The sequence below is a fragment of the Salvelinus fontinalis genome, chromosome 2, assembly GCF_029448725.1.
Source record: "Salvelinus fontinalis isolate EN_2023a chromosome 2, ASM2944872v1, whole genome shotgun sequence".
Taxonomy (NCBI): Eukaryota; Metazoa; Chordata; class Actinopteri; order Salmoniformes; family Salmonidae; genus Salvelinus; species Salvelinus fontinalis.
The window spans coordinates 88064384-88087600 of NC_074666.1; the positions used below are offsets into that span (position 1 = coordinate 88064384).

At 44.7% G+C, this 23217-nt stretch overlaps 1 protein-coding gene across 3 annotated transcripts in view; it reads right to left on the reverse strand.

Moving 5' to 3' along the window:
* s1pr2 (sphingosine-1-phosphate receptor 2) overlaps positions 1-16269 on the reverse strand; it is a 29593-nt gene extending 13324 nt beyond the window's left edge. For 2 of the 3 annotated variants that reach the window (XM_055893478.1, XM_055893486.1), the window contains exon 1: positions 15530-16120. The gene's annotated coding sequence lies outside the window, so the exon portion shown is untranslated. The other variant, XM_055893496.1, reaches the window with a different exon arrangement.
* Positions 16270-23217: the final 6948 nt, after the last annotated feature.

The window sequence follows — 23217 nt, forward strand, 5'->3', positions numbered from 1 at the left end:
CAATTTCCTAAACAAAGGAAATAGCTATGGTGAAATCTCCACGAACAGTCTCTGGACTTTGGACTGGAGAGTGAATCACTTGGTCTGTCTGTGATTTGACCTTTGACATACAGTTCTGTAGCACCTGGCTTTGTGGAGCTGGCTACAGCGTGGGCTGACTGATTGTGGGGGAGTGAAACTCAGGCTCAAGAGAGAAGAGGCTCTGTCGTTGAGAGACGTGCACTGTTCATATGACCGCCAGGCAGCTAAATGAAAAAAAACAGAGAGGGGAGAGAAAGAGGGGGTTGTTTTGGGGGAGGGTGAGAGGAAGAGAGGCTGTTTCTGTGTCGCTCTGTGACTTGTTCTGTAGAGAGGCCGGACGGACCAGTGATATGAGATGGAAGCCTGCAATATCTCAGTTTTAAGCTTTAAGAGGAATTCCACAGGGGAACTTAGTGCACATTCGGAGAAATATGAGAAAGAACATGGTGGAAAAATGTCTTTGTTGCTTGCTTTGTGTAAACTTACCAAACCATGTCCGAGACATACACATTCACATTCCTCTGGCTCTTCACTGGGACGTATTGTTTAGATTAGTTATAGTGAAATATTAGTCCAGTAATGATCATTGAATATTTACATTCATGCGTTATCACTGCATAGCTATGGTAGTACAGAGTCAGATAGGCATAACTTATACTGGTGCAGAAAAAATAACAGAAATATATTTCGTTACATACTGTGACTAGACATCAACTTCTGGTTTTTTGTTACAGAACTCCCTGGAAAGGCACACTGTTTTTAGCTTCAAAAGACAGAATGTCTTCCTCTCCCCCTTGTCGTATAGTGTGGGGATTTGTTAAAATCTTGCTGAAGCTGGCAGATTATTGAGGAAGTGTAAAAAAAAAAAAAATACTTGAATGACGGGTAATCTTGTAATTAGGGATTAACCTTCTCCTCATCAACAGATGACAGTTTGAGCACAGCCTCTTTTGGGGGTCTAGTTTCTGTCTGCACAGTTCGGTTAAGAAGCAATGTTTACTTTCAATGGATGGATATGTGCTCTCTCTCCCTCTCTCTCAAGGGACAAGTGAAGAGGGGCATCGTGCAGCAGAGCCACCCACATGATCGACAACCCCCCCATCTACCCAACGGGAGGGGAAATTTACTGTAATACATTTACCCTCAGACCATTCCTGTCAACCCGTCACACGGGGCACAGTGCCAAATTATTAATATTCTTACGTCGCACTATTCTGCATATTTCTCTTTCATCCGGCGTCCTGATTTATAGGGACCACATTTCCCTCTCTCCGTGTTCCCCCTCCTCCTCTGGTATACTTTACACTTAGCACAGAGATCAAAGCACAAGGGCACGAAGAGGTGATTTCGAACACATCTGGAAGGCTCGATTTCGAACACATCTGGAAGGCTCAATTTCGAACACATCTGGAAGGCTCAATTTCGAACACATCTGGAAGGCTCAATTTCGAACACATCTGGAAGGCTCGATTTCGAACACATCTGGAAGGCTCGATTTAGAACACATCTGGAAGGCTCAATTTAGAACACATCTGGAAGGCTCAATTTAGAACACATCTGGAAGGCTCAATTTAGAACACATCTGGAAGGCTCAATTTAGAACACATCTGGAAGGCTCGATTTAGAACGCATCTGGAAGGCTCGATTTAGAACACATCTGGAAGGCTCGATTTAGAACACATCTGGAAGGCTCGATTTAGAACACATCTGGAAGGCTCGATTTAGAACACATCTGGAAGGCTCGATTTAGAACACATCTGGAAGGCTCGATTTAGAACACATCTGGAAGGCTCGATTTAGAACACATCTGAAAGGCTCGATTTAGAACACATCTGGAAGGCTTGATTTAGAACACATCTGGAAGGCTTGATTTAGAACACATCTGGAAGGCTTGATTTAGAACACATCTAGAAGGCTGGATTTCGAACACATCTGGAAGGCTTGATTTAGAACACATCTGGAAGGCTTGATTTAGAACACATCTGGAAGGCTGGATTTAGAACACACCTGGAAGTTTGGATTTAGAACACACCTGGAAGGCTCGATTTAGAACACACCTGGAAGGCTCGATTTAGAACACACCTGGAAGGCTCGATTTAGAACACACCTGGAAGGCTCGATTTAGAACACATCTGGAAGGCTCGATTTAGAACACACCTGGAAGGCTCGATTTAGAACACACCTGGAAGGCTCGATTTAGAACACACCTGGAAGGCTGGATTTAGAACACACCTGGAAGGCTCGATTTAGAACACATCTGGAGCAGACATGTTCTTATAGTTCCATATTAAGGCCTCATTGCTCCATATTCTATATAAAGGAACCACTCGCTGGTTTGCGGCTCTTCAAGACACCTTGAGCTGTCTTATCACCACATCTTATCAACACTCATTTCACACGAAAGGTTCGCAACATTCTGAGCAGTTATACGTCGCTCAAGAGATCACAGTAACTAGGTTTCCATCCAATTGGCGACAGATTTTTATGTGAATAGACTAACATCAGTACAAAGAAAATGTGAATTTTCCCAACAGTAGTGTGTTTCAACCAAACAGACCTGTTGTGGATAAAAATCAGTGCGATGACATTGTTTTTTGCTTGTACCAAATAAAAATCTAAAAAGTTTAATGGGTTTCCATTACATTTTTCAACTCTCCCGATAGTGTTGTCAAAATGATCTGTCTGCATTTAAAAATTGTACCGAAACTTTGTTTCCATCATATCTGTCGTGATTTATTTTTATAAAAGGTATGACTTTACTTGCATAAAAACTGTGGATGGAAACGTGGTTAGTGTCACAAAGGAAGCGTGGTGGTAAAAGATAACAGTAGGCTATGTTCTCACGACACTAAGACACGTACACACTAGTCACATTACTGGTAAACCACAGAGGCAAGGCTCGGAATATTTACACTCAGCCGGGAGGTCTGCTTGTCTCCATCCAGCTCTGGAACTGAAATGAATGCGAGCGCAAGGCACAGTAGAGTTTCAACAGGACAAGTCAGTCTTGAACCAGTATCCTGGCTCGCTCAGAGCAGTGGGGGGGGGGGGGGGGGGGGGGGGGGGGGGCAAGGAGCTCTGTTCTGCTATTGGACCTGAACACAACCGGTTGGTCTGGATCAGAACCCTTTAAGTTTGGAACAATGTGTTCCATTATGGGTCAGATATGGAACTAACAGCTGAGCTCAAGGGAGGATGAGATGTGCTAGTTTCAGGTTTCAGCAATGCTGCTATTCTCACACATCTCTGTGTTGTTGTTTAACACAGTGAGGTACTCCTAAATGAATAGCCTTTGAATGCACATTCACCTTTTCTTTGTCCCGGCTCCCCGCTCCTATTCTGACCTGATGCTAGAACTTGGACTCCAACCCTACTCCGGTTCTATTCTATTGCCTGGCTAGGATACTGTGTGTAATGAGGGTTTGGGATCGCGCACAGCATCAGCATGCATGTGATCATGCATGTATGTGTATGCATGTTAATGAATGTAAGCACCATAGAAGCGGATTCCAAATGCTTTGACACATCTCTATGTGTGTGCAATATTAGTTGTGTTTGTGTGTGTGCACAAATTGGTGGTGAGGGTGCAGGCAGTGACTGTGACACTACAAACTGCATGCTTGTTCCTCTGATGTTCCTGGGATCTTTCTATGCATCAATAACAGCAGACTGTCACGGGACAGAGAGCTGGGAGGCCACAATAGAGGCGAGGGGGATGGTGCCAATGAAAGAAAAAAATATGATATCATCTATAGGGGTGAACAGAGGGGGACGACGCAGCTCTGATTGCTTTTAGATTCTATTTAGATGCTGCATTGAAGCCTTACGTATTTTATTAATACGGACCTGTATTCAGAGCTTTGTCGTCAGAAAAATACATGGCTGCCTAGTGAGAGAACACGCTCTACAAACATTCAACAAAGTTTTAGACAGGATTACATTTTCTTAAAAATACTAACAAGAGATAGCCAATGTGTCTCCTGAAAAACAACAAGGATATTTCGACATCCAGAGACCTCCCGAGCACTGACATAGAAGAGCGCCAATCCCCCCTGAGACTGGACACGAACTGAAGTACTCCTGTAACATACAGTTACAGTACATGGTAGAAGCAGACTACATACAGAGGCAGAGTGAGCTGTGTGGAAACAACCCTAGAGGTTAAGTTAAGGCACCTGCACAAGTACAGTGAAATGCCTTTCTTGCTAACTCAAAGCCCAACAATGCAATAATGCATAACAATTTATTACTAGAAGAATAATATATATGAAATACACAATAACGTAAGTAAGTAAGCATACTATATACAGCAAATATTTAAAAAGTCAGTTCCAATACCATATTTACATGTGCAGGGATACTGGAGTGATGGAGGTAGATATGTATAGGGGTGAGGGGACAGGGATACTGGAGTGATGGAGGTAGATATGTATAGGGGTAAGGGGACAGGGATACTGGAGTGATGGAGGTAGATATGTATAGGGGTAAGGGGACAGGGATACTGGAGTGATGGAGGTAGATATGTATAGGGGTAAGGGGACAGGGATACTGGAGTGATGGAGGTAGATATGTATAGGGGTAAGGGGACAGGGATACTGGAGTGATGGAGGTAGATATGTATAGGGGTAAGGGGACAGGGATACTGGAGTGATGGAGGTAGATATGTATAGGGGTAAGGGGACAGGGATACTGGAGTGATGGAGGTAGATATGTATAGGGGTAAGGTGACAGGGATACTGGAGTGATGGAGGTAGATATGTATAAGGGTAAGGTGACAGGGATACTGTAGTGATGGAGGTAGATATGTACACGGGTAAGGTGACAGGGATAAATGAGTGATGGAGGTAGATATGTATAGGGGTAAGGTGACAGGGATACTGGAGTGATGGAGGTAGATATGTATAGGGGTAAGGGGACAGGGATACTGGAGTGATGGAGGTAGATATGTATAGGGGTAAGGGGACAGGGATACTGGAGTGATGGAGGTAGATATGTATAGGGGTAAGGGGACAGGGATACTGGAGTGATGGAGGTAGATATGTATAGGGGTAAGGGGACAGGGATACTGGAGTGATGGAGGTAGATATGTAAAGGGGTAAGGGGACAGGGATACTGGAGTGATGGAGGTAGATATGTATAGGGGTAAGGGGACAGGGATACTGGAGTGATGGAGGTAGATATGTATAGGGGTAAGGGGACAGGGATACTGGAGTGATGGAGGTAGATATGTAAAGGGGTAAGGGGACAGGGATACTGGAGTGATGGAGGTAGATATGTATAGGGGTAAGGTGACTGGACAACAGGATATAAGATAAACAGAGTAGCAGCAGCTTGCATTCGAATGGGTGAGTCAGTATAAATGTATGTGCATATTATGTGTGAGTGAGCGAATGATGTAGCGTTTGTGTGTGTGTGTGTGTTGGAGTGACAGTGGGTGTGAGTGTGTAGGGCCCTGTGAGTGTGCATAGACGGTGCAAATACTGAAATAAAAGGTAAATAAAGATACAAGTTAAAGTCCATGTAGCTATTTGGTTAGCTATTTGTCAGTCATATTGCTTGGCCATGGAAGCTGTTCAGGAGCCTGTTGGTGTCAGACTTGATACACTGGTGCCTCTTGCCGTGCGGCAGCTGAAAAAATTGTCTATGGCTTTGGTGGTTGGGGTCTTTGATGATTTTCCAGGCCTTCTTTTCACACTGCCTAATATAGAGGTCCTGGATGGCAGGGAGCTCGGACCCAGTAATGTCCTAGGCTGTCCGCACAACCCTCTGTAGCGCCATGCGTTCGAGGATGGTGCTATTGACATACCAAGCGGTGATGCAGCCATTCAATATGCTCTCAATGGTACAACTGTCAAATGTTTTTAAGATGAGGGCCCATGCCAAACTTTTCCAACCTCCTGAGGGGGAAGAGGCGATGTTGCGCCTTCACGACTGTGCGTTTGGACCATTTTAAGTCTTTAGTGATTTGCACAACGAGGAACTTAAAGAAGTCTACCTGTTCCACTGACGTCCCATCAATGTGGATAGGGGCGTGATCAACCTCCCCCATTTCCTGTAGTCCACGATGAGCTCCTTGGTCTTGCTGACATTGAAGGAGAGGTTGTTGCTCAAGCACCACAATGTCAAGTCACTGACCTCCTCCCTGTAGGCTGACTCATCATCGCCGGTCATCAGACCTACCACCATCGTTTCATCAGCGAACTGATAATGGTGTTGGAGTCGTGCGTGACCACACAGTTGTGGCTAAACTGGGAATACAGGAGGGGACTAAGCACACACCCCTGTGGGGCCCCTGCATGAAGGGTCAGCGTGATGGAGGGGATGTTGCCTACCCTCACCACCTGGGGTCAGCCCATCAGAAAGTCCAGGATCCAGTTGTAGAGGGAGGTGTTCAGAGCCAGAGTCCTAAGCTTGGTGACGAGTTTGTAGAGGATAATAGTGTTGAACGCTGAGCTGTAGTCAATGAACCGCATTCTCACATAGGTATTCCTCTTATCTAGGTGGGTGCGGGCAGTGTGGAGAGCAATTGAGATTGCGTCATCTATGGATCTGTTGGGGCAGTATGCCAATTGGAGTGGGTCTAGGGTTGCTGGGATAAGGAGTTAGTGTGTGCCATAACCAGCCTCTCAAATGATTACAGAAGCGATTGCTACAGGGTGGTAATCATTGTGGCATGAAGCCTTAGAGTACTTAGGAACAGGGATGATTGTGGTCATCTTAAAACATGTGGGGAATTACAGACTGGGACAAGGAGAGGTTGAAAAATACTGGGAATATTTCAGCCAGCTCTTCTGCGCATGCTCTGAGAATGAACCCTGGAATATCGTCGCGGCCTGCGGACTTGCAGGTGTTGAACTGATTAAAAGCCCTTCTCACGTTGGCCTCAGAGAGTGAGATCACCCAGTCCACTGGGTCGGTGACGGCCCTCACACCCGGCTCGATGTTGTCATTGTCAAAGCGTACATAACATGCATTGAGTTCGTCTGGTAGAGAGGCATCGTTGAGCAGATCACGGTTGGGTCTTCCTTTGTAATCCGTAATAGACTGTAGCCCCTGCTCATGGGGCGGGTGTCGGGAGCCTGTGTAATATGATTCCACCTTATTCCTATATTGTCCTTTTGCTCGTTTGATGACTCTGTGGAGGTCATAGCGGGCCTTTTTGTACTTATTCCTGTCTTCGGCCGTAGCATCAGGGTTGTCTGCGATAGCGCTGTGTGCGGTAGCCCTGCTCTTTAGTTTAGTGCCAACCTCAGTGTTAATCCAGGGCTTTTGATTGAGGAAGCAGCGAACCGTGACCGTGGGTACATCGTTGCTGATGCATTTTCTAATGAAGCCATTGACGAAGGTGGTAAACTCGTCGACGTTAATCGGTGGAGTCTCAGAACATATTCCAACCAGCGCTGGCAAAGCAGTCCTGAAGCATACCCTCTGATTCTGGTGACCATTTCTCAACGGAGCAAATTGCGGGTACTTCCTGTTTCAGCTTCTGCTTGTAAACAGGAAGCAAGAGTACAGATTCGTGATCTGATTTGCCGAATGGCAGACGAGGGAGGACATTGTATGCTTGCTTATGGTTAGAATAGCAGTGGTCTAGGACTTTCTCCCCTACTTTCTCCCCTCTTTCTTCCCAAGTTCTCTCACGTCACCCCGCTCCTCCGCTCTCTCCACTGGCTTCCAGTTGAAGCTCGCATCCGCTACAAGACCATGGTGCTTGCCTACGGAGCTGTGAGGGGAACGGCACCTCCGTACCTTCAGGCTCTGATCAGGCCCTACACCCAAACAAGGGCACTGCGTTCATCCACCTCTGGCCTGCTCGCCTCCCTACCTCTGAGGAAGTACAGTTCCCGCTCAGCCCAGTCAAAACTGTTCGCTGCTCTGGCACCCCAATGGTGGAACAAACTCCCTCACGACGCCAGGTCAGCGGAGTCAATCACCACCTTCCGGAGACACCTGAAACCCCACCTCTTTAAGGAATACCTAGGATAGGATAAAGTAATGCTTCTAACCCCCCCCCCCCCCTTAAAAGAGTTAGATGCACTATTGTAAAGTGGTTGTTCCACTGGATATCATAAGGTGAATGCACCAATTTGTAAGTCGCTCTGGATAAGAGCGTCTGCTAAATGACTTAAATGTAAATGTAAATGTAGTGGCGTTGGAGACGTGTTGATGGAAGTGGGCATCGCGTGTCTTAGCGATGCCGAATTAAATCACCGGAAACCAGAAAGGCGGCCGCTGGGTGTAGGGTTTCCTGCTTGTTTATAGCCTTGTACAGTTCATTAAGCCCCAGTTTATTATTTTGATTGGCCTGAGGTGGAATGAATACAGCAGTCAAAATAACAGCTGAAAAGATTTGGGAGTTTGGACAATGCTAGGAAATTTCACTGCCTTGCAACCTCTATTAAGGTACCTTGATGGAACAGTTGTATAGGTGTATATATGTGTATGTATGGTATAATATTGTGAGCAGGTCTGAAAGTACTCTGTCATGCTGTGGGGGTATGGTTTCGAGGGCAGTGAGAGAACGGCTACTTGACTTTGACCGGGAGCAGAGAGATGATCTCACGAGGGTTACATTTGACCTGTTGTCACGTTTGGTTGAGACAAACATCATCCATTTCAAATTGATCTGCCAACTCCTATAAAGCATTCTGAACTGTTGCATGACCTGACTCCAGTTCAGTTACTTGTGGTGTATGTTTTTCTTTGTGCAGTTCACTTAAAATCCAATTTCAGTATGTCAGTCAGTTAATGAGAGGAAGTAAGCCCGCCAATAGAGAGTCTGTCAGTCTGCCACATCCATCTTTATTCATAATCACACAGAGATGTATCTCCAATATGTTGTTAATGGAACAGACCTTCTTTCAGAGTTCTAAGTCTCAGTAAGCGTGTCCAACACTGCTCTAAGAACTTTAATCTGAGCTTCTCCCACTTGAACAATCCTGAAAGACCTGACTCCAACTCCTTGTCTCCCTCCTTCTCCCTGTGGGGGGTTGAAGAAGCACAGCTTTTCTTCCAGCTGCACAAACAAAGCCAGCTCAGAATAACAATGGCTGCCAGAATGGAGGGATGAGGAGGAGGATGGGTGTGGAGGGGGGGGGGGGGGGTGTTCCAAACCACACATCTCCATGTGTACCTGCTCCAACATCACTGAAACATGACCACTGACTGGGATTGACCAGACACCAGGAAACCACAATCTGACCACATTGATTAACCATACAGCTGTTGCAGGAGCTCTGAGCTCATTCCACTCCCTCCCTACCGTAAATCACAGTAGAATAGTGTTCGTACACTGTACAGTTTTCAAAGTGTTGTCGCCTTCTTCGAAAGCCACAAAACCAAAATGAAAATGTTGAGGTGGTTTGTTATTGTTTCATGTGCCATGGATGAAAGATCCAATAATGCAATCCAATAACCTTTCTTAGCCTAATTACTTAGACTGGCAGAAAGTTTCTCTAAGTATATGAGTGGTCCACAGTGAAGTTAACAATACTGTATGATACAGACATGCCTTTATCACAACTGTGCAGGATGATTTGAACCAAATGCCTTTAATGATATGTCAGGCATGCTGGTATGTTGGTGAGGGTATTAGGGTGTGTAGCCATGGATACGTTTATGTTAAGTGACTAGAGAAGACGACAGATGTAACAGGACCTTTTAAAGCTGTTGGACTTGGGTAAGGAATTTAAACATCATCCTGGACTGAAATACCCCAAACCTTTTCCTCCTCCAAATGTCTGCTCAACTAAATATTTATAAAGTACTCCTGAGATCACGTCTGACAGTGAGTCCGAGTGTGTTAGACAGATTATGTTTTGAAATAGTTTCATGTGTCTGTGTGTCTGTGTGTGTGTGTGTTTGTAAGATGTTGGGAATGGTGAAAAAAACAGAGCAGGCCATATATTTCCTGATCGGAGACACTCCCAGTTCTTGGCTGTGTATCAGAAAGCTACATGTTGTCAGCTGTTTGTTGCAGCTTGTACTTCTGAAACCTGCGAACAGAAGACACTTATTTTGCTACAGCTGCCACACCCAGGAAAAGTGTTTTTCAGGCTAGCGGAGATTCTCATTTGGGCAAAAGACCGTCCTCTCATTGACTTCTCCTTCCTCTCTCCTCTGTGACCCAGTAAAACCGATAAGTGGTCGAGTGTTAATTCGTTAGTAGGCGAACGAAGGAGGCTGCCCCCCTCCTCGATTACCAACTTCGACAGAGGATGCACAAGAGTATCCACACCACAGGAGGTTGGTGGCACCTTAATTGGGATACAGGGAATTGTGGTAATGTCTGGAGGGGAATGGTCTCAAATACACCAAGCACATGGTTCCCATGTGTTTGTTGCCATTCCATTCGCTCCGTTCCAGCCAATATTATGAGCCGTCCTCCCCTCAGCAGCCTCCACTGATCCTCACGGCAGGTAGCGCAGAAGTGTTTTAATACCCGCCACACCCACTTTGAGTCAGCAAATGTTTTCCCGAAGGAGAAGAGCATGCACACATTTAAAAATGATATGCTACTTATCCTTTTATCTAGAAAATGTATTGCACTAACTACATTTGTTTTGATCGCTTTATACATTTATTTGGGGATCCACCCCTGTAAAGGCATTACACACATTGACTGTGATACATTTTTAGTCAGTACTGCAGCTCTTATCTGTAAGTAGTGGATTGACATGTGACCGTTTCCTTTTAACCCTGCCTGTACAAGCCAGAACGTTGTTGGCTATTTGGCATGCACCCGTTGTTCCCTTCTCTGATCTTTCCGATGTTTGTACTCCTTTCGAAATGGCTGACTAAAGAAAAGTGGTTGTGTGTAGTAGACAACGAGAGCCTTCGGCGTCCCTAAGGAAAAAGATTTCTCACTGCTCGTATTAGCGGCCTCGCTCTCCCAGGATTGGAGCTGAAACATGAGCATCCTTTAGGGACGACCCCACCCACATCTCCCTCCGACTTCAACCCCCATGTGACCCGGCTTCCGACCTGGCCAAGAAATAATCCCACACATCCAGTTCCCACTGCTGAATTATCATCAATTTATTTATCCATCCGTTTACTTTCTACATTGGTTTATTTATTCATCCATTGATTTGACTTGTATTTCTCACGCGCTACTTCTCCTCGCAGTCTTCCTCCATTCAGTAGGCTTTGGTGACCCTGGGGCTCATGGGGGGGGGGGGGGTGTTCAGTTCATGAGGGATAAACTGATGACTGAGCAGGGAAGGGGCCAGGGTGGGTAACAGCACGTAACAGCACCTAGAGACCTCCTGACCTCAACATGATGATGTCATGATCTGCTGGATTTAACCAGAGAGCAGTCTGACATCATGGAGTTTAGATTCACTCTATATGGACTTCTAAACCCAAAAACATGTGTCAGAGCCAGAGCATGAGATCCAATGAATCCCTTTAAATCCTTTTTTTGTCTTTAACAGTAAGTCTGCCTGGTTACACTGTGTGGATGCTGCTGTCATGTCTGCCTGGTTACACTGTGTGGATGCTGCTGTCATGTCTGCCTGGTTACACTGTGTGGATGCTGCTGTCATGTCTGCCTGGTTACACTGTGTGGATGCTGCTGTCATGTCTGCCTGGTTACACTGTGTGGATGCTGCTGTCATGTCTGCCTGGTTACACTGTGTGGATGCTGCTGTCATGTCTGCCTGGTTACACTGTGTGGATGCTGCTGTCATGTCTGCCTGGTTACACTGTGTGGATGCTGCTGTCATGTCTGCCTGGTTACACTGTGTGGATGTTGCTGTCATGTCTACCTGGTTACACTGTGTGGATGCTGCTGTCATGTCTGCCTGGTTACACTGTGTGGATGCTGCTGTCATGTCTGCCTGGTTACACTGTGTGGATGCTGCTGTCATGTCTGCCTGGTTACACTGTGTGGATGCTGCTGTCATGTCTGCCTGGTTACACTGTGTGGATGCTGCTGTCATGTCTGCCTGGTTACACTGTGTGGATGCTGCTGTCATGTCTGCCTGGTTACACTGTGTGGATGCTGCTGTCATGTCTGCCTGGTTACACTGTGTGGATGGTTGACTGTTGGTGTGTTGGAGCTGTTAACAGCAGCACTCCAGGACTCTGTCACTTGGGCCAGAGATGAGAGTGTGTGAAGTGAACGTGTGTGAAGAGGGTTGGCAGAGGTCAGTTGTGGCGGCGGTGTGGTGGGTTTTGTTCTAGTGTAATGAGCCGTGAGGTCACATGGTCGCAAAGCAGACGGCCAGTCGCCTGGATCAGGTTATATCTATCTCCAGCCTGTCGGCCAGCCCCCCCCTCCCCCCGTAGCACAGGCGTCCCATCCACAACCGAAACAACCCACAGCACCCCCACAACATCCCCATCTCACACCTGATATTCTTCTCAACCTACATACACTGAGTACACCAAACATTAAGAACACCTCCCCCCTTTACCCTCAGAACAGCCTCAATTCGCCAGGCATGGACTCTACAAGGTGTCAAAAGCATTCCACAGGGATGCTGGCCCATGTTGACTCCAATGCTTCCAATGACACCAATGCTTAGCAGGATGTCCTTTGGGTGGGGGACCATTCTTGATACACACAGGAAACTGTTGAGCGTGAAAAACCGAGCAGCATTTCAGTTCTTGACACAAACCAGTGCTCCTGGCACCTACTACCATACCCTGTTCAAAGGCACTTAAATCTGTTGTCTTGCCCATTCACCCTCTGAATGGCACACATACACAATCCATGTCTCAATTGTCTCAAGGCTTAAAAATCTGTCTTTAACCGGTCTTCTCCCCTTCATCTACACTGATTGAAGTGAATTTAACAAGAGACATCATTAAGGGATCATAGCTTTCACCTAGATTCACCTGGTCAGTCTATGTCATGGAAAGAGCAGGTGTTCTTAATGTTTTGTATACTCAGTGTATGTAGTTTCTCCCACCCACCACCCCTCTCAAATGATGTATCATGGAGAAATGTTTGCTTGTCTTCATGTGGTGCTTTTAGTCTGTAGTGTCTCCCATCTGAGCATCCAGTTAGTTTAGCGCTCTGTTGCCATTGGTTAAGCATGAGCTAATGTCATCAGGAGCTTTTAACATTTTAGACAGGCTTAATGACCAGCACAGTGAAGAGAGTGAGCTGAGGAGAGAGAGAGAGAGCTGAGGAGAGAGAGGGAGCTGAGGAGAGAGAGGGAGCTGAGGAGAGAGGGAGGGAGCTGAGGAGAGAGGGAGGGAGCTGAGGAGAGAGGGAGGGAGCTGAGGAGAGAGGGAGGGAGCTGAGGAGAGAGAGAGGGAGCTGAGGAGAGAGAGAGGGAGCTGAGGAGAGAGAGAGGGAGCTGAGGAGAGAGAGAGGGAGCTGAGGAGAGAGAGAGGGAGCTGAGGAGAGAGAGAGGGAGCTGAGGAGAGAGAGGGAGGGAGAGAATGACTGACGGGTGTTTTTATCAGGGTAATAAAACACTAGTTCCTCCTCCTTATCAGCTTATCTCTGTGTTTCTCTTACCCATGAATAGATTACCGACACCCTCATTCTGTGTGGGTGTGTCTGTGTAAGGTGTTTTTGCATAATGCTATTCTTTCAAAGAGCAGAAATGTGCAGGGTGCGTTTATGCTTTTCATTGTCAATGTGACCCAAAACTGTGCTCCTAACAAACACTATTTCATTCATCTTGGCCAAGGTGCAGAATGGGTCATAAACACACCACAACAGACATCACAGCAGTCACCTAAATCCATACAACCCAGATAATTATGACATATCCTGTTCCACACATCTTAATCCACATATTCAACACGCTGAACTGTAATGTCAAGCAGTGTCAGAGGAAGGCCTGGAGTGGCTGGAGGTACCAATGTACCAAGTCCGGAACCAAAACGACCCTGAACAGCTTCTACGCCCAAGCCATAGGACTGACTGGTAAATAGTTAACCAAATATCTACATTGAACCTTTTTGCGCTCTCTTTTGACTCATCACATACGCTGCTACTACTGATAATTATCGATCCTGTTGCCTAGTCACTTTACCCCTACCTATAATACATATCTACCTCAATTACCTCGTACACTGTATATAGACTCTTTTCCCCCCCTATTGTGTTATTGACTGTACGTTTGTTTATTCCATGTGTAACTCTGTGTTGTTGTTTGTGTCACACTGCTTTGCTTTATCTTGGCCAGGTCGCAGTTGTGAATGAGAACTTGTTCTCAACTAGCCTACCTGGTTAAATAAAGGTTAAATATATATTTTTTAAATTAAGTACCCCTGCACATCGACTACATACTGGTACCTAGTGTATATATCCAAGTTACCCTTACTCATTGTGTATTCTTTCCTTGTGTTATAATTTTTTTCTATAATTTTTAAATGTTTCTCTATTCATTGTTGGAAAGGGCCCGTAGGCTAAACCTGTTGTTTACAAAGCATGTGACAAATAAACTTTGATTTGATTTTGTAGTCAGTTAAGACCTCAGCATATAATACATGTACAGTATGACAGATAGGTTAGCCTAATGTAACGGTTTGTGAAAGTGTGCAGCAAGTAGGTCGGGGCTTTTACAATAGAATTATGAACAGTTTCTTTATCTTTTAAGATAAAACTGAACAGTGTTGCAAAAAATATATATATTAGCCTTTATTCTTTTTGGAACTCTTGAAAACATGCTAGAATGGAAATTAGGTCTAATCCCCCAGACACTTGGGACCCCGATTCCGCAGACGCTCACCAAGCAGCTCCGCTCCGGTGAGATGGTATAATGGAGCCTTTTGTTTTATTAAAACATCCTTTCAGGACAATGCGCCCTTTACAGTGACGGATGAACGAACCTCGACAACACCCGAGGGGGGCACAGCGGGTCTTGCAACCGCTACAAGACGTATAGGAGCCCCCTGCGAAGCTAAAGCCAGGGGACCACAGCCCCACCCCCCTCGACAAACTACAATACACATAGAGCAGTAGTGGATCCGCCAGCATCCGGCACCGTAGCTTGTTAATATTTAATGGATCATGTTACTCATTAAACACAACGTTCCAAAACATCTGTTATTCCCGGAGAATAAAAACAATATATTTATTGACGTATAATTTTCTGGTTGTTCGGTTAACCATATACTGTACAACCTTGAGGAACACTAATAAGGCATCACCCAAGACACCCATAAGCTTCTCTTAGAATTTGTGTGGTTTCCTTATACGTTATATACTGATAACCTCTCAACACGTTTGACTGCATCCTAGTTATCATTCATGCTGCCCAATTCTAATATCATTAAGGTTACTTAAACAATCATGTGTGATTCGATGTAAGTGGTTGCCACTAAATACGTGCTATAGGTCTTTGGGTAGATTAATATAAAATAATAGGTTATATCTTCCCAAAGTGGGCGAAGTTCATAACCGCCCTCGTGTGTTGCGGACCCGCTGCACGTTGTTCATTGATTGATAGTTTCTTTGTTTTTCCAACAACCGCACGTGTAGAGTGTACACTCGCCACAATTGTACAATTTGGCTGGTAGGTCTACACATGAAACTACTTACCCCATGTGCGAAGTCGGTGGGTGCAGCAAAACCAAAGTCGGCCGATGTAGTTGTGGTTGTTGTCGCCTTAGGTGTAGCATGTGGCTACCTATCTCCAAATCAAATGCATTTTCAAAAGTTCACCGGATTTGTGAGCGCTGTCTTCTTCTGGGTCGAGGGTAATGATGACAATCAATATTTCGGATGACGACTAGACAGTGTTGCTTGTCTAGTCACAGGTAAATCCATAGCTGTAACTACTCTGCCTCAAAAAATATATATACTGCGAAGACTGAATGATTCCCAACACAAAAGACTTTAAAGACAATGCCTAAGACTTCTCGTTCGGCTCATACGTTCTCCTTTGTTGCTCTATCCCCAGTGTCCGTGTGGTTGTTCCTTCTCTAACTCTGAGAACAACAGCTCCACCGGCTATGGAACAACAGGGAGGCGCGCGCACATTACGCACATGTCACACACATATTACTCCACTCAAAACCACTGTCGAAACGTCCTGCTACAGAATATTAACACCAGTCCCATTGGCGGTTAATGGTTTTCACTTATTATGTTCAGATAAACCCTCTACCTTTATTCATAGTCACTAATTAGACTTACATGATAACAGATAGCATTTTCATGGTGAGTTTTTCTCTGTCCAGTGTACAAATGAACTGCAGATGTTTTCGTCCTTAATGTTCCACCACCTCACTTCCGGAGCCCTCGCGCTCCCTGGATGAACGTGAGTCCAGTGCTCCTCCAAATCTTAACTAGCCTGAGATCCGAGGAGTCTTCTGATTGACTACAGTACTACAAATACTGTCTCTGGCATACAGGCTATTCATATACTGAAGAATGTCATTGTTTCCCGTACATTATTTGTAATTAGATTTTACTATAAGGGAAGGGAAATGTATTTGCATTTCAACTTTGATATGGCTCATAGCAAAACATGTAAATAAGCGTTGAGTCAGTTGTTCATGTTGACTCATTCTTGTTTTTGTCTTTAATCAATACATCATGGCAATTGGTCTGCTGTCAGTCAAGAAGGTAGGGGAGAGGTGAGTATGGGCATGTTCTGTCAGTCATTATCAAGCCAGAAATCCAGCCTAGCTACTGTACCGTGATGCAGAGTGACATCAATGTAATGGTGTTGTATACGGCAGACCAGAGACCACATGACACATTACACACATCTTGGTGGCAAATGAAACTAGGTAATGAAACGCACACAGATGAAACATAAAGTCCATACACTGTCTGCTTTCTCCCCCTGTGTTGGTGAGTGAGTTGAGAGTGAATAGAGCTGCATAGTTAGAGGAGACAGGCAGTGATTGGGCAACCCCCCACCCACCAACTGTAGACATCCTTCCCACCTTTCTTCCTTCCACCTCTCCTCCTCCACCAGCTGCGTGGGAGGTGTTCTCTCAGAAGCAGGGAAATTGTGAAATTATCTTGAATAGAAACACACTGTATATTTGGGAGAAATCAAAAGGAGACTCAAAGTAAACGTTCTGTTTCTCTGGAAACTGAGAGTGGCTCTTCAACATGTGGGCGTACCTACCCTCTAAGGCGCCAATAGTTTTCGTACTTCCATGTCAATGACGTACTCCACTTAAGCGTTGTCAGTTTGAATGGACAGTGAGTAATCTGGATGTCTAGCAAGCGCTCATTATGGACTGACTGCACATTGTCAGGGAGTTTATGATGGGACAAGACGTTTGTGAGAGAGTGCATTGCAGAGCCTCACAGAGGAGAGAGGAACCCCCAACCTTGCAGCTCCCACTTAGCTCAGGGGAGGGGTCAAGAGCCCTGACCTCACTTCCTGTTGGGGCTACTCACAAGCATTCCATTGTCTGTGAGAATGTGACTGGGCTCTTGAGACTCCCCACATCTGGCAGCTGTTATTACGGCCCCTGCATGGTGAAACATCTGTCGATGTGCCTTTGAGCAAAGCGCAACCCTAATTTCTCCTGGAAGTCACTTTGGATAAGAATGTCTGCCAAATGACAAAACAAATGTAAATGTGAAGTGCCTTTCTTGTAAGTGAACATGGATTGTTGTGATGCAGTCTGTGGTTACCTGACTTGTCTCTAGCCCTATGTAGTTATGTGAAAGTGAGAGAGAGCGAGAGACAGACAGACATTTAGAGGAACAAAACTATTTCTTGTAATGTCTAGCAAGCAGACCTGGGCAGAAAAAGTTGTATTTTGTAGTTTACTAGAAAACACCAACTTTTCAAATACTCGAGGTAGTCCAACAGTAGTCAGATATAGAAAATAAACTACAGGCAATTATTTCCATTGATATTCAAATAAAGGTCTCCGAAAAACAAATCACTTTTGAAAGTATTTTGAATACCTCTCAGAAAAACACATAATATTGAGAGGTATTTTATATGCAAGTTATTAAAAATATATACACTGAACAAAAATATAAATGCAACATCCAATGATTTTACTGAGTTACAGTTTACATAAGGAAATCAGTCAATTGAAATAAATTAATTAGGCCCTAATCTATGGATTTAGCATATTTAAAACTATAGTTATCCCAGGACTGCTAGCAAGCAAAATGTCCCAGTGAGTAAGAGCAGATATTGTGACTCCTCAACTCATCTCCATACCTCTTCTCAGACCCAACAAGCCAGAGTGGTATTAGACGATCTGAGGATCTGAGTTTCCTTTATTTCTACTTTTAGATGCTGGCCAGCCTTCACTAGGGAAGTCATCACAACAGTCAAGCGTAACTGTTCTCATGCTCTATTTCAGTGAAAGGGGACTTTCCATGGCTAAATGGTATACATTTAACCTATTTTCTGCGGTGTTTACAGATGCAAGGATGTTGTCAAAGTCCTGCAGGGGAATTTCAAGGGGGACCATTATTTAGTGTACACTGAATGCACAAGGTCTAGTTTTCCTCCTTTGCACAAAGAGCAGGCAAGATAATACTAAGAACATATTCTTACTATTCTGCATGAGGATTGCTGGGTGAAATCCACTGTATATTCCTGTTAATATTACCTTGTTTGGATTTGAAAAAGAGAATTAAAGAGAAAAGCAGGGGAAGGATCTCTTACTCACATCACTTCCTCTTCTGAAGTCAGAGAGTAGCTCCACAAAGCCTGGACATAAGCCTTCCTCTTTCCGCCACAGATGCTCCAAAGTTAGACTTTATATTTTTAGCACTGTGAATGTTCCTTAAGTCATGTGTATCTGTAACCCATTCTTGTGATACAATGAGACCTGATGGTCACAATGACATGAATAATGATACTCTGAGTATTCACATTCAGGTCAAAGGATGTGGAAATGATTTTGGTTATGTAACACTTTTGTCCCCGTTAGTCTCCAGAGCGACATATTTCTCACCAACTGATGATTGAGACAGAAGGGGCACAGGGTTAATTTTACCATAAGCTCATAGCCTCATTTTAGTTTAGGTTTACCAGTAACCTTTCTAGTGCAATTTTCTAGCGCAAATATGCTTTACCACAAAGCAGTTATACAACATACAATACTCCTATTTTTGGTTCTATCTTGGACCTAGGGTAGTGCTGCAAACAGTCAGAACATGAGAGAACAGGACACAGCTGAAGGGGCTTTGCACGCTTGCATGTGATTGTGGTTCAGCACCATATTCTACATTCTATTTTATGAATACAGCAAAGGGCATGTTCTAAGAATTGTCAATATGATTTCTGGATGTTCAAATCAATAGTGTTACTGTAGATGAACAGGCAGCCATAGGCCTCAGCTACAGCTGCTTCCAGCCACTCTGAAAAATCACTCAAACCTGTGCCATTAACCATCAGTAAGTATCCTGATGCGCTGTGTGATTCAATCAATGGAGCAATGGGACCGAGTGGCGCAGCGGTCTAAGGCACTAGTGCTAGAGGCGTTACTACAGACCTGGGTTCTATACCTAGCTGTATTACAACCGGCTGTGATCAGGAGTCCCATAGGGCGGTTCACAATTGGCCCAGCGTCGCCCGGGTTAGGGGAGGGTTTGGCCGGGGTAGGCCGTCATTGTAAACAAGAATTTGTTCTTAACTGACGTGCCTAGTTAAATAAAGGTTAAATAAAAAAATAAAGACAGCAGGCGGTGTGTGCTGCTGGTTGTAGAGGAGGAATGTGTGTGTGTCATTGCTGGGTGTTTTTGTTCCCCCCATACCTCTTAACAGACAGAGTAAACATTGTCGCTTGGACGTCTGCTGATCTTCTCCTCTCTCCAAATCACCCATTAGTGGCTTAAGTGTTGGTCATGCAACATGTCTCTCTCTCTCTCTCCCTCTCTCTGCCTGTCTGTCTGTTGTTCACAGGTTATGTGGTAAAACAGGTCCCCCTGCTCCCCCTCCTCCATAAATACCTCTAGTGTTACCTTCCCCTCTTATCTCTAACCTGATCTTCTAGCGTTCTCTTACCTACACAGTAGACTTGTAGTTGTTAGAAACATTTGATCTCTTCGTTGTGGGGTGAGGTTCACCTCATTGTCCACACCACATGGTGGGCACTTTGTTTCCCCCCACTTAAATGAAACCGTATGTGCTTTTGTTAGTTATGTACATGATGGGTACGTGAAGCCATGTGAAGCCACTTATAACACCAGATTTCATTACAGGCATATTATTATTATACATATTTTATAACTGCCAGGCCTTGTTGTACTCATCTTCTGTTTGCTGCCTGTCTGTCCTTTGTTAGTGTTTTCTCTGTGTGTCTTTGTGTTTTCTCTGTGTGTGGCTGTGTGAGGGGAGTCTCTCTGAACGTATATGATCTGTCTATTTATTTTCCTAGCAGAGCTCTCTGTGTGTCTTTGTGTTTTCTCTGTGTGTCTTTGTGTTTTCTCTGTGTGTCTTTGTGTTTTCTCTCTGTGTGGCTGTGTGAGGGGAGTCTCTCTGAACGGATATGATCTGTCTATTTATTTTCCTAGCAGAGCTCTCTGTGTGTCTTTGTGTTTTCTCTGTGTGTGGCTGTGTGAGGGGAGTCTCTCTGAACGTATATGATCTGTCTATTTATTTTCCTAGCAGAGCTCTCTGTGTGTCTTTGTTTTCTCTGTGTGTCTTTGTGTTTTCTCTGTGTGTGGCTGTGTTTTCTCTGTGTGTCTTTGTTTTTTCTCTCTGTGTGGCTGTGTGAGGGGAGTCTCTCTGAACGTATATGATCTGTCTATTTATTTCCCTAGCAGAGCTCTCTGTGTGTCTTTGTGTTTTCTCTGTGTGTCTTTGTGTTTTCTCTCTGTGTGGCTGTGTGAGGGGAGTCTCTCTGAACGTATATGATCTGTCTATTTATTTTCCTAGCAGAGCTCTCTGTGTGTCTTAGTGTTTTCTCTGTGTGTCTTTGTGTTTTCTCTGTGTGTGGCTGTGTTTTCTCTGTGTGTCTTTGTGTTTTCTCTCTGTGTGGCTGTGTGAGGGGAGTCTCTCTGAACGTATATGATCTGTCTATTTATTTTCCTAGCAGAGCTCTCTGTGGGTATGAGTGAGATGTTTCCGTGGTGCAGTGGATCTCAGTGAGTAGCCAATGTTAAAGGGTTCCACCCCTTTTGCCCAGGAATCTCTCTCAGGAGTATAGAGTTACCCCGATTATTATAGCCTGGACTCAATAGACTGTTCCCATGTTCAACTTTATTCATGTGTGTGAGTGTGTGGATGTGTTGTTGTGTCTCTGTGTGTTGGTTACTCTACTGGTGTATTGGGCCATATCTATTATGTTCCATTTCAGTGTGTGTGACTCTGCCATCACCTCTCTCCCTCTGACAGGGTGGAGAAAGGAGGGCAGGGAGGTCCAGAGAGCTCCATGGTGAGGGACGGTATGGACACAGGGATTGGGAGATGAGGGACACGAGGTAGGGGTTGGGGGACTTCCTGGAGCTTAGACCCTGTGTTTACAGAGCCTAGCTGAAGTACCAGTATGAAAACACATTCTCATCCGCACATTCATTATTAAACTAGGCTCTATGAACATGATAACTCAGAGAGAATGTTTTCCTAAACAGGACCTGTCATTTGTGCTGTCATACAACTCTTGTCAGTCATCTTAGATTCTCCTTCTTCGTGTGTGTCTGGTTGAAAGGTAAATACATGTACATATCAGAGGAGGCTGGTCGTTGGAAACATTTAACATTTTTAGATACATCAATGAGAAATATCTGTTTAAAAACACTGTTCTGAAATGTTCTAATCTCAATAACACCCCCCTCATTTGAGGACGGCTATTTTTAGTCCTCCTCTAGAAAACACACCCGGCTCTGTTTATAAAAAATTATAAACAACGTCAATAGACAGCCTATAAGTATGGCATACCACATAGGACAAATGAACAGATAACCAATCTGATGTCTTGCAGTAGCAATTGACATCTTTCTCATCCAATCAAAGGATTGAATAATCTCTCATACTGTAGGCATGTGCGATTTGAATGATTTTGATGAACTGGTTAACATTTTCAAGGCCAGCTATAGCAAGCATGTTACACATTAGTTATTAATTACCAAAGGCTTTGTATTTTTAATTGGGGTGCCACTATGCACACATGAGCTTGTCAGCTATCTACGAGCCAGCTCTGGTCCAGGGCGTTACTTACGTGTAAGATGTAAACAAATAATTCCTAACAACTGGAATAAAAATAGATGTATTTCCCCAGTCATTTTCACCCGTCCTCCTCAACTTCTCAAGTCTAAAACAGGCATGAGCAGCAAGCACAGATAAACAGGAACAACAGACTGAGTTTAGGAATTCTTTGACCTGTGTGTGAGTTCAAATGCTTAATATACTCGAAGGTTTAGATCAATGGTTATGGTGTGTGCCTTTCTCTCCCCCGTGTGTGTGTGTTTGTGCACATATGTGTGTGTGTGTTTGTGCACATATGGGTGGGTGTCGTGTGTGTGTTTGATGTGTAAGATTGTCGCTGAATACTCTTTTGCACGTTCTCCCGCTCCAGCTGTGCAACATCTGGACCCATAGGTTGACCTGCAGTATGTAGCCTACTAACTGGATGGGCAGTCTTAGAGACAGCTACATGCGTACTCAGATAAAAGAGAAAGAAATTGGAGCATAGATGTTTCCCAGCGTTGGCACAGCTCAGCAGGACACCCCGAAGAAAGGAACGCTTGGGCTCCCAAATGCACTCATGCAGACTGTTACTACCCTGAAGATTTTGGGAAGGAGAGGGTGGAGGGTGGTGTTTTGGAGGACAGTAAATGATGTGTGAGGATGGGGGAGCTGAGAGAGTTGGGTAAAAAGGTGAAAATAGGTTAAGGAAATCGAGGAAGGGTGGATGGATGGATGCAGAGGAGTTGAAGGAAGTGAAGTGTGTCGGTAGAGGGTAAAATGAGCTTTCAGTAAGCAGGTCAAGCGTGAGCCTTTTGGAATCTCACCTCCAGGAGATTGTACGCACACTGCCAGTTGTTTACCTGAGAGATAGAGCAGAAGATCAGTGTATGTGTGTGTGCATGTGTGTGTGTGTCTTACTCACTTTGTGTATTTGTGACAGGGATAACTGTGCATGCAGGATTTGTTTGTATAAGTGTGTTTACAAAAGAGTGTTTGTGCCGACATGTGTCAAACACACACATCTCTCCCCTCTCCACTTCCTTATCTTCTAATCTCTCAGGGCAGGATTGGCTTGTTGACTGCAGGGGTCAATGTTGGGGTCAAAAGGGGATCAGGGTCAGGCCATAACAAGAGCACAGCTTTAATCTCTCTCTCTCTCTCT